The following is an 11,723-nucleotide window of genomic DNA, read 5'->3' as shown; positions in this document are numbered from 1 at the left end:
TGACCTTTACTCAAGTTACTAATACGTTTCTCATCTCCATCTGAGGCCACCCCAGCCTTGATTTTATTGTCCATATCACTATCAGCTTTTTTTGGTCTCAACAATTTAACATGTCTCTAGGATGTTCCAAACTTTCTGTTATCTTCCTGTCTTCTTCTGAGCTCTTCAAAGTTTTCCTACTTCTGTCTGTTACCCAGTTCCAAAGTTGCTTCCACATCTTCAGTTATCTTACAGCAATGCCCCACATACCTACTACTAATTTTCTACGTTAACATATTTTCTCGTGATAAATTGCTGTCTGATTTTTTGCCTAGGATTGTCTTGGCTATGTGGGCTCTTTTTTTGATTTCATATGAAGTTTAAGGTGGTTTTTTCCAGTTCTGTGAAGAAGGTCAATGGTAGTTTGACGGGGATAGCATTGAATCTATAAATTACTTTGTGCAGTATGGCCATTTTCATGATATTGATTCTTCCTAACCGTGAGCATGGAATATTTCTCCATCTCTTTGTGTCCTCTCTTATTTCCTTGAGCAGTTGTATATGGAAAAATGCTTGTCATTACTGGTCATTAGAGAAATGCAAATCAAAACCATAACGAGATACCATCCCATGCCATTTAGAATGGCGATCATCAAAAAATCTGGAGACAACAGATGCTGGAGAGGATGTGGAGAAATAGGAATGCTTTTATACTGTGGGTGGGAGTGTAAATTAGTTCAACCATTTTGGAAGACACTATGGTGATTCCTCAAGGATCTAGAAATAGAAATACCATTTGACCCAGCAATCCCATTACTGGTATATACCCAAAGGATTATAACTCATATAGTATAAAGCACATGCACATGAATGTTCATTGCAGTACTATTCACAATAGCAAAGAGTTGGAACCAACCCAAATGCCCATCAATGATAATCTAGTTAAAGAAAATGTGGCACATATACACCATGGAATACTACGCAGCCATAAAAAAGGATGAATTCATGTCCTATGCAGGGACATGAATGAAGCTAGAATCCATCATTCTCAGCAAACTTACGCAAGAGCAGGAAACCAAACACCACATATTCTCACTCATAAGTGGGTGTTGAAGATGAGAACACATGGATGCAGGGATGGGAATGTCACACACCGGGGCCTTTTGAGGGGTGGGAGAGCTAGGGGAGGTATAGCAGGGCGTGGGGGAGATTGGGGAAGGATAACATTATGAGAAATACCTAATGTAGATGATGGGGGATAGATGCAGCAAACCACCATGGCATGTGTATACCTATGTAACAATCCTGCATGATCTGCACATGTACCCCAGAACTTAAAGTATAATTTAAAAAAAGGTAAAAAGAATTTTAATTAATTACTTTAAAAAGACATCTGAGATTGGTTATTTTTGAACAAAAACAAATTTAATTCACTAACGTTCTGCAGGTTATACAGGAAGTATGGCAGGGAAGGCCTCAGGAATTGTAAAATCATGGTGGATCATGAAGGGGAAGCAAGCACATCTTACATGTTGAGAGCAAAAGGAATGGAGAGTGGGAGAAGGTGTGTGCTACAAATTTTTAAACAAACAGATCTCAGGAGAATAATATCACAAGATAGCCCTTGGGGAATGGTGCTAAACCATTAGAAGATGCCCCACAATCCAATAACCTTCAATTAGGCCCCATCTCCAATAGTGGGCATTAAAATTTGACATGATATTCGGGCAGGGACACAAATCCAAATCATATCAGGTGCATGTCGAAAGCTGAGATAGGCCAAAATGTAAGTCTCTGGTACCAAACAATTTGTGACTGCAAGAGAAAAGTTCTTAAAGAAAATTAAAAGTATGGTCCATGGAACACATAAATAAGAATGCAATACAGCTTTATTGCTAATATGGAGGTAGTTTTAGTCATCTGGATAGAAGACCAAACCAGTTACACAATTCCCTAAAGCGAAAGTCAAATCCAGAGCAAGATCCAAATCTTCTGAAGGCTGAGAGAGGTGAAAAATATGCAGAAGAAAAGGTATAAGCTAACAAAAGTTGGTCACAAGGTTTAAGAAAATATGCCCATCTTCGTAAAATAAAACTTTTCAATGTAGAGAGGAAAAGTCAATATTTGGCTTCAAAGTTTGAAGGGACTAGCTGACTCTTGTTGTGGCCTAATGTAACTAGTGACTCTAAGCTGAAGCCAGTGGTAATTTACAATCTGAAAAATCTTAGGACCCATAAGAATTTTGCTAAATTCATTCTGCCTGTGCTTTATAAATAAAAATGCCTGGATGACACAGCACATCTGTTACAGTATACCAAATATAATCAACTCACAGTTGAGACCTACAGCTGAAAAAAACAGATTCCATTGAAAATATTACTGCTCATTGACAACACACCTAGTCACTCAAGAGTTCTTATAGAGATATACAAGGGAAAGAATGTTGTTTTCTTGCCTGTCAATACAGCATGCATTCTGTAGCCCATGGAACAAGAGTAATTTCAAATTTCAAGTCTTATTATTTAAGAAATATATTTTATAAAGCTATAGCTGCCATCAATACTGATTCCTCTGATGTATCTGCACAAAGCAAATTATAAAACCACTGGAAAGGATGTAGCATCCATTAAGAACAGTTGTGATTCATGGGAGGTCAAAATACCAATGTTAACAGAAAAATAAAAGTCAATTCTAAACCTCATGGATGACTGTGAGGAAGGAGTTCAACACTTCATTGGAGTAAGTAACTGCAGATGTGGTAGAAATAGCAAAAGAAACAGAATTAGAAGTGAAGTCTGATGATGTGACTGAGATGCTGTAATTTTATAATAAAACTTGAACAGTTAATGAAGTATTTCTTATGGATAAGTGATATGGTTTGGCTGTGTCCCCACCCAAATCTCATCTTGAATCATAACTCTCACAATTCCCATGTGTCATGGGAAGGACCCAGTGAGAGGTAATTGGTTCATGAAGGATGAAGGCAGGTTTTTCTTCAGCTGTTCTTGTGCTGGTGATTAGGTTTTATGAGATCTGATAGTTTTATAAAGAGGAGATCCCCTGCAGAAGTTCTCTCACTCTTTGCCTGCTGCCATCCATGTAAGATACGACTTGCTCCTCCTGGCCTTCAACCATGATGGTAAGGCCTCCCCAGACATATGGAACTTTAAGTTCAATAAACCTCTTTCTTTTGTAAATTGCCCAGTTTCAAGTATGTCTTTACCAGCAGCATGAAAATGGACTAAAACAGCAAATTGGAACCAGAAATGGGGTGCTGCTGAAAGATACCCAAAAATGTGGAAGTGACTATGGAACTGGGTAACAGGCAGAGGTTGAAACAGTTTGGAGGGTTCAGAAGAAGACAGGAAAATGTGGGACAGTTTGGAACTCCTTAGAGACTTGTTGAATGGCTTTGCCCAAAATGCTGATAGCAATATGGATAATACAATCCAGGCTGAGGTGGTCTCTCAATGGAGATGAGGAACTTTTTTGTGAACTGGAACAAAGTGACTCTTGTTATGGTTTAGCAAAGAGTCTGGTGATATTTTACCCCTGCCCTGGAGATTTGTGGAATTTTGAACTTGAGAGAGAGGATTTAGGGTATGCTGGTGGAAGAAATTTTGAAACAGCAAAGCATTCAAGAGGTGACTTAGGTGCTGCTAAAGGCATTCAGTTTTATAAGGGAGACAGAGCATAAAATTTCAGAAAATTTGCAGCCTCACAGCAATAGAAAAGAAAAGCCCATTTTCTAATAAGAAATTTAAGCTGATGTAGACATTTGTGTAAGTAATGAGGAGCCGAGTGTTAATCCCCAAGACGATGGGAAAAATGTAAGGCATATCAGAGGTCTTCAGAGCAGTTTCTATTACATGACTTCACACTGCTTTGCAACAGTTCCTATTACAGGTCCAAAGGCCTAGGAGGAAAAGTGGTTCTGTGGGGAGGACCCAGGATCCCCATGTTGTGTACAGCCTAAGGACTTGGTGCTCCCAACCACTTTAGCCATGGCTAAAAAGGGGACAATGTAGAGCTTGGGCCATGGCTTCAGAGGGTGCAATCCTCTAGCCTTGGTATCTTCCACATGGTGTTGGTCCTGCCAGTGCAGAAAGCTAAAAATTGAGGTTTGGAAACCTCCACTTAGATTTCAGAAGATGTATGGAAATGCCTGGATGCATAGTCAGAATTTTGCTCTAGGGGTGGAGTCTTTATGGAGAAACCCTGCTAGGGCAGTGTAGAAGGGAAATGTGGGGTGGAAGCCCCCACACAGAGTCTGTACTGGGGCACTGCCTAGTGGAGCTGTAAGAAGAGGGTAACCATCCTCCAGACCTCAGAATAGTAGATCCACTGACAGCTTGCATGTGGAAAAGTCACAGACCCTCAATTCCACCCTGTGAAAGCAGCTGGGAAGGAGGCTGTACTCTGCAAAGCCACAGGGGTGGAGCTTCCCAAGACTCTGGGAACCTGCACATTAGGATGACCTGGATGTGAGACCTGGAGTCAAGGGAGATCTTTTTGGAGCTTTAAGATTTGACTGCCCCACTGAAGTTTGGACTTGCATGGGCTCTGTAGTCCCTTTGCTTTGGCTAATTTCTCCCATTTGGCATAAGTGTATTTACCCAATAAGTATACCCCCATTGTATCTAGGAAGTAACTAGTTTGCTTTTGATTTTACAGGCTTATAGGCAGACGGTACTTGCCTTGTCTCAGATGAGACTTTAAACTGTGGACTTTTGGGTTAATGCTGAAATGAGTTAAGATTTTGAGGAATTCTTGAGAAGGCATGATTGTGTTTGAAATGTGAGGACATGAGATTTGGGGGGGCCAGAGGCAGAATGATATGATTTGGCCTTGTCCCCACCCAAATCTCATCTTGAATTATAGCTCTCACAATCCCCATGTGTCATGGGAGGGACCCAGTGAAAGGTTGTTGGATTATGGTGGTGAGTTTTTCTACTGCTGTTCTAGTGATGGTGATTGGGTCTCATGTGATCTTATGGTTTTATAAAGAAAAGATTCCCTACACAAGCTCTCTCTCTCTTTGCCTGCTGCCTTCCACATAAGGTATGATTTACTCCTTCTTGCCTTCTGCATGATTGTGAGGCCTCCTGGCCTTATGGATCTGTACACTTAATACAACTCTTCCTTTTGTAGATTGCCCAGTCTCAGGTATGTCTTTATCAGTAGTGTGAAAATGGACTGGCACAATGAGCAAAATAAATATAATTTTTTAAAATGGAATCTACTCCTTAGAAGATGCTGTCACATTGCTGAAATGATAACAAAGAATTTAGAATGTTAAATAAACTTAGTTGATAAAGCAACAATAATGTTTGAGAGTATTGATTCTAATTTGGAAAGAACTACTATAGGTAAAATGCTATCAAAGAGCATCATGTGCTATCAATAAATTATTCATGAAAAGAGAGTCAATCAATCTACATTGCAAATTTCATTGTTATCTTACTTTAAGAAATTGCTGCAGTTGTCTCAACCTTCAGCAACCACCACCCTGACCATTCAGCTGCCATCAAGATTAAGGTAAGACCGTCCACTAGCAAAAATTATGACTCATTGAAGGCTCAGATGATTGTTAGCACTTTTTAGTAAAATGATATTTTTAACTAAGGTGTGTACTGTTTTCAGACAAAGTCTGCTGCACACTTAATAGATTGCAGCATAGTGTAAATATAACATTTATATACTGATCAAACAAAAATTTCATATGCTTTACCTTATTTCAATATTCACTTCATTGTAGTGTCTGGAACAGAATCTCTGTGGTATGTCTGTAATATAATTTTTGCCATCTGTACATTATTTTTACAATTTTCACAATTGAAAATACTGCTAGAAAAGATAACATTTGAAGTTATTATCAGTCACTGGAGTGCTTCAGAAAGGGGTAGTACTGTCTATTTAAAGGCATAACAGTATGAGAAACGGATGGTAAAGGGACTGGAGGAGGGAAGATAAGCATTCTCTTCTTCACCACATATTGTCAAAAGAGAAGTGATGGCTCACATTCTCCAGAAAATATACAGTTATTATTGTTGTGTTGTTATAAAACTACTGTTCTTTTCTATATCCTTAACCAGTGGTAATCTAGAGCCATCATTACCAGTATATATAAAAACATCAGGTAATACATCCTATATAACTAGTCTTTCTGGTGTACATAAAGAAAGCAGGTGGTATTTATAGTTCTATAATTCAAAAATGTCTTTTGTTTTTAACTTATTTTTTATGTTCTCTAAGACACAACTCTCACAAATAGCCTTGGATGGGAATGTTTTATTACATTTACTCACTTTAACCAAAATAAAACCTCACTTAATTGTCCATCAACCAGTTAAATTAAATGAATTCATTGTGATATGTTTATGCTATGTAATACTTCTTAGCATTAAAATATGAACAGAATTTTTATTCATGCAACTATACAAATGAATATCTAAAACATATTGAGGAAAATAGACACTAAGGAGTTTTCACTGAATGATTTCAACTATATAAAGATTTTAAATAGGCAATAATAATTGATGGTGATCAGTTGTTTAAAGAAGCAGGAAAGAACTGATCTTTAAAGGACAAAAGAGATCTTTAGCATACATGGCTTAAAATGTTTGATTAAAGCTCCACTGTTCATACCCCATGTTCCATGTGAACTGTAAGGCAAATAGAAAACACTCCATATTTAATGCTGTTCTCAACAGGGGTCCATGTAGAATGAGAAAACCATCATTAATGGTGGTTCCACATCTGCTCCAGTTGGCTCCAGCTCAGAAGACAATCTGGAGCTGAGTTTGCACCATAGATCTAACAGAAGGATTCTACTTCCTTTCAGTTTTGTTAAGAAACCTAATTTCATATTGAAGACAAATTATAATATGTGCCCAGGCTCATAGATCTGGTCTAGTATTTGATTTAATGTAGTGCATAATTATGTGTGTGACATTCTGCAGGTTATATCTGCAGGAAGCATAGTATATTAGGCTATACTTTCAAAATAGGAAACAGAGACATATAAGAGGCTTTTGTTATCTTTTTCTTATTCATCATTGCTGCTTCATTTGGTCACTTCTATGCCTTGGAGATCACTGCAGTATTAAGCTCTTATGATTAATTCATCTCACACAATGTATTAGTACATTGTTCAAATATTACAGATGACAAATGTATCAGTGGAGATAGAAAAATAATCAAACATGAATTTAAGGAGATGTGTTTTGCATTTTAATATCTCAATTTAAAGTAAAATAAATGTTGAAGAATAAAATGAATAATATGGTTGCCACAAAATATTTAAATATCAGAATTCCACATTATTTTATTAAAATATCACAAATATAAATATATAAGAAATAACATTTTATAATTTATTATATCAGACTATTTTATCATGTTTTATATACAAAAATAGATTTTGTTTATAATGTTTTTATTTAACTAAAGTAAAATTTGAGGTGAGCAAATGATGTTGAAAGATCATTATAATTAGCATAAATGTTTACTACTTTATATGTTTAAAATTAAAATATGGACTCTGTAATTTTCATTTGATAATCTAATATTTAAACAATTAAGCAATGCTTTCACCAGCATTTTTAAATGGAATAAGTGAATGTGAATTGAATATATTCAATAGCAGTGTAGATACGAGAATATATTTCGGGATTTGGAGATTGCAATTTATTGCAAATATTATTTCTACTTAAGACTTCGGATGCCTATTTTTATCCTAAAAGAGTTTTTTTAGCATTAAAAATTTTTGTCAGGCAGGGTTAGGAAACTTACAAAAGAAACCTAAATTGCCTGGTATAGATAGGTTTCAAAGATGCTCAAAAAACATGATTACACCTTTTGCAATTCAGTTCAAATCTTAACACAACATAAACATGATTTGTCATAATCTCTCTATTAGAATTCTGTATGCTGACAGCATACACGTGAAGTTCACAGTCTTCAAAAACATACTTATGACATAAAAAAGGTAGATGTAACACTGCATTTTTCTGTCTGACCTTTTGTTTTCGTTTTAATGCTACAATGTTAAATTTATAAACATCGTTTGTTTAGATTGTGTATAGCACTGGTCAGGAGTTATGTGTGTGTGTGTGTGTGTGTGTGTGTGTGTGTGTGTGTGTGTGTGTGTGTGTGGTGCGTTCAGTGAATGATGCAGGTTTTGGTTTGGTTTCTCATATTACAAGCCTTGTTGTAAGTTGGTAGACAAATGGGAGAAGTCTAAGAGAAATTATGGCATGCTAGTAATGTGATGTGGAATATTATGGCTTTTAGCCTGCAACATGATGTGTACTAGATTTTTTTCCAATGAGAAGGTGAGCATTGACAGCATTTCAGAAGTCTGGAAGTTAATTTACAGTCAAGAGAAGGAAGAGATCCAAAAAGTATGAGATTTTACAGGTGGGTGGGTGTGAGGGAAGACCAGCATAGAAACAGCAGTTTTCTGAGTACAACGTACTGAGATATTGAACCATGCCTGTGGCAATAGCAGTATAAAGGAAGGGATAGAGGTAAGAAATTTTTGAGAAAAAAATAACCTTTGAAGGAATTTGACAACATGTTGGTTAATTTGTTAACGGGGTAATCAGAAAGAAACAGTCAAATTTTATTTGTGATTTCCACTTTTAGCACTGGGAGACTGCTACCACTGAGAAAAACACAGAAGTCAGCCAGGCGCAGTAGCTCATGCCTGTAATCCCAGCACTTTGGTGATCTTTTGAGGTCAGGGTTTGGAGACCAGCCTGGCCAACATGGTGAAACCCCTGTCTCTACTAAAAATACAAAAAAAGTAGCCAGGCATGTTGGCAGGCACCTGTAATCCCAGCTACTGGGAAGCTGAGATGGGAGAATCACTTGAACCCAGGAGGCAGCAGTTGCAGTGAGCCGAGATCCTGTCACTGCACTCCAGCCTGGGTGACTGAGGGAGACTCCGTCTCAAAAAAAAAAAAAAAAAAAGAAAAGTAAAGAAAAAGAAAAACACAGAAGCCAGTTTGGGTTGGCAGAGTTATTGGGGAACAGGAATTGATAGGTGGGTTGAAAGCTTTGTAATCAACTTAATTTTAAAATTAATTTAGTTTACAAGATTGATACAAGACACAGATGGTAATGATCACAGAGATGAAATTAACAAATTAAGGGTATAATTGCTTCATGGAAAAAGGTGTCTCTAAAAATTACATTTGGTGTAAGATAATACGTCTCTGTTAATGGAATGGAAATCAGTATGCTTAGGCTAATTGCACCCAAGATTGTACAAAGTTCTTTCGCCCTCAACATTAGCATTATTACACTACACAGATGTGGGAGTCTAGGTTGTCAGTGGTAACTAAAACACTGTCTATCACTATACCTTACTTTTACTGTCAAGACTGTGCCTCAATCCAAAAACTCACCAGAAAATGAGCTGGCTTTCAATTTTCTCCAAAATATTACATCAGGTATACTCTCAGCACTGCTAATGCATCCACAATATGAAATGTTGTGGTCAAGAATGCACCTGCTAATATGAGCCAATTAGAGATTTCTATCTTAACTCGGGGGGGTAGGCAAAATATAAAGAAATTTTATTTTAGTCAACTTTACAACACCTAGGTTTATTTATGTCAGGCCATCGGAATAATGTTTACCATCTTTAACTTAGATAGTAGAGGAAATATTAGTTATGTGTACCCAAGAAAAAAATAGATCCATGTGTATGTATGTATCCTAAAACTTCCCTGGAAATATGGGTATATTTTGAGCTATTTCAGAAGTTTCTAGGATTAGCAAATAAAAATTTACTAGATAGTGTCTCTTTATAGCCTGGGGACTAAGGTTGCAAAGCAAGCGAAAGAATATTATCTGGGAGGACAAATGGAACCGCATTAGCATTACAGTTCCTTAATTCTAAAGAAAATGAATCATTATTCATAATAAATTTATGAGGAAAATATTAACGGTAATAGTTTATTTCAAAAGCCTGATCTGTCTTATTTGACTGGGAAACATAGTTTTCCTCTAGGGTACATTTTATCATTTAAATTATACAAAAATGTGATGAACACAACACTTGAAATAATAGAACCTGAAATTTATCTTAAATGAGATTAGACTATGCCATTATCCCTAAAGGTGTATGTCATTTTAAAACAGCTGTTGGGAAATGAATTCATCATTGCATTATATATTCTAACACAATCCCTATGAATTTTTGGAGATTAATTGGCTTCTCAAAAATGTCTATCTACGTATTAAAAAATAAGAAAGCAAAAAGAAACTAACTCTTCATTATAGCTGGAGGTGTGAATCTGAGACAGTTAATGCAACTTTGAAAGTACATGTTCACAGGTGCCTAAAGAATATTTAATAATCTCTGTATCCTTTCTCATAAATGTTTAGTTGGGTTTTCATGACAATGATGAGGAACTCTTAGCTAAATAAAATAGCTGTCTTATTTTATCAATATTATACACATACAGTATTTTAAAAATAAAACATCCTTTCCACGCTACCTGTTGAGGAGTCCATATGGTGTTGTTCTGGATTCCTGTTGTAACTTAAAGGGAAACTTTCACAGTGTCAGGAGCCCTTGAGGTCCTCCAAATGAAGGAGGAAGATGTCCTTAAGTTCCCGGCAGCAGGAATCCAATTAGCTGGCACCAACCTTGACTTCCAGATGGAACAGTATATCTATAAAAGGAAAAGTGATGGCATCTACCTCATAAATCTGAAGAGGACCTGGGAGCCACTTCTCCTGGCAGCTGGTGCCATTGTTGCCATTGAAAACCCTGCTGATGTCAGTGTTATATCCTCCAGGAATACTGGCCAGAGGGCCATGCTGAAGTTTGCTGTTGCCACTGGAGCCACTCCAATTGCTGCCGCTTCACTCCTGGAACCTTCACCAACCAGATCCAGGCAGTCTTCTGGGAGCCACAGTTGCTTGTAGTTACTAACCCAAGGGCTGACCACCAACCTCTCATGGAGGCATCTTATGTTAACGTACCTACCATTGCTCTGTGCAACACAGATTCTCCTCTGCGCTATGTGGACATTGCCATCCCATGTAACAACAATGGAGCTCACTCAGTGGGTTGGATGTGGTGGATGCTGGCTTGAGAAGTTTTGCGCATGCATGGCACCATTTCCCGTGAACACCCATGGGAGGTCATGCCTGATCTCTACTTCTACAGAGATCCTGAAGAGATTGAAAAAGAAGAGCAGGCTGCTGCTGAAAAGGCTCTGACCAAGGAGGAATTTCAAGGCAAATGGACTGCTCGAGCTCCTGAGTTCATTGCTACTCAGCCTGAGGTTGCTGACTGGTCTGAAGGCATGCAGGTGCCCTCTGTGCCTATCCAGCAGTTCCCCACTGAAGACCGGCGTGCTCAACCTGCCACGGAAGACTGGTCTGCAGCTCCCACTGCTCAGGCCACTGAATGGGTAGGAGCAACCTCTGAATGGTCTTAAGCTGTTCTTGCGTGGGCCCTTAAGCAATATGGAAATAAGATTGATGGAAAATAAACAATGAGTTTCCAAAAAAATAATAAATAAATAAAACATCTACAAAGAAAATTCAGAGTGAGGCAGGGCCTAAGATACACATTAATATATTAATATGCAAAGGTAAGCCCTGCTTTAGAATAACTTTAGATTTCTTATTTAGCTTCTAATTTGCTGACATAATATTTCACAAGAAGCAGATGAAATTTAGTGATACAAAGACAAGAAAAATACATATGGTAAGCTCTG

General features: G+C 37.5%; 1 pseudogene; it reads left to right on the top strand.

Moving 5' to 3' along the window:
• Positions 1-3,112: 3,112 nt before the first annotated feature.
• On the top strand, positions 3,113-11,447 carry LOC100412272 (small ribosomal subunit protein uS2-like; annotated as a pseudogene).
• The last annotated feature ends 276 nt before the right edge of the window (positions 11,448-11,723 follow it).

Source organism: Callithrix jacchus, chromosome 11, assembly GCF_049354715.1.
Source record: "Callithrix jacchus isolate 240 chromosome 11, calJac240_pri, whole genome shotgun sequence".
In the NCBI taxonomy this organism is placed as follows: Eukaryota; Metazoa; Chordata; class Mammalia; order Primates; family Cebidae; genus Callithrix; species Callithrix jacchus.
This window is presented reverse-complemented; position numbering and strand designations above follow the sequence as displayed.